General features: G+C 26.8%; 1 long non-coding RNA gene across 1 annotated transcript in view; it reads left to right on the top strand.

The window, feature by feature from the left end:
• The window catches only part of LOC119590384, a 5,012-nt gene extending 4,619 nt beyond the window's left edge, over positions 1–393 (top strand). The window contains exon 3 of the long non-coding RNA XR_005230261.1: positions 90–393. This is a non-coding gene — a long non-coding RNA (uncharacterized LOC119590384). The remainder of the gene's footprint in view (positions 1–89) is intronic.
• The last annotated feature ends 92 nt before the right edge of the window (positions 394–485 follow it).

The following is a 485-nucleotide window of genomic DNA, read 5'->3' as shown; positions in this document are numbered from 1 at the left end:
CTCAATATTTTAAGATTTTTTTTTCTTACTTTTTCACATACACGTAAAATGTTTCTTTTCTCTAATTCATTTATTATTTTTTTCTCCAGTGACGAAAATCTCCATATGAGAAGATGGCGATAAAGGCTGATGATACAATATACTTGATAAATGCTGATAATACGATATACTTGTGGGCCAATTAAAAGAATTCACTCAATGTTGTGGTTTACTGTATTTTTTTACATAATTTTGTCTCTCTAATTTACCTTGAATTCTATCGATGTTTTTGCAATTGATTTTGTTTGGATTATTCCATTGTTTTTTCTCATTTGTTATCAATGATTTTTTTCCGATTTTCTTAAACTGTTCTTTTCTTGTATAGTTAATAAATGTGAATATATTTTTAATTCATGCATTTTTGTTTTTCTTTAATCGATGCTACTATTTGCATAATACTGCATTTAGGTAAGTTGCAATTTCTGTTATCACTCTTATCACAGAGC

The sequence above is a fragment of the Penaeus monodon genome, chromosome 27, assembly GCF_015228065.2.
Source record: "Penaeus monodon isolate SGIC_2016 chromosome 27, NSTDA_Pmon_1, whole genome shotgun sequence".
Classification (NCBI taxonomy): Eukaryota; Metazoa; Arthropoda; class Malacostraca; order Decapoda; family Penaeidae; genus Penaeus; species Penaeus monodon.
The sequence above is the reverse complement of the archived record's forward strand: the minus strand, read 5'-3'. Positions and strand labels throughout refer to the sequence as shown.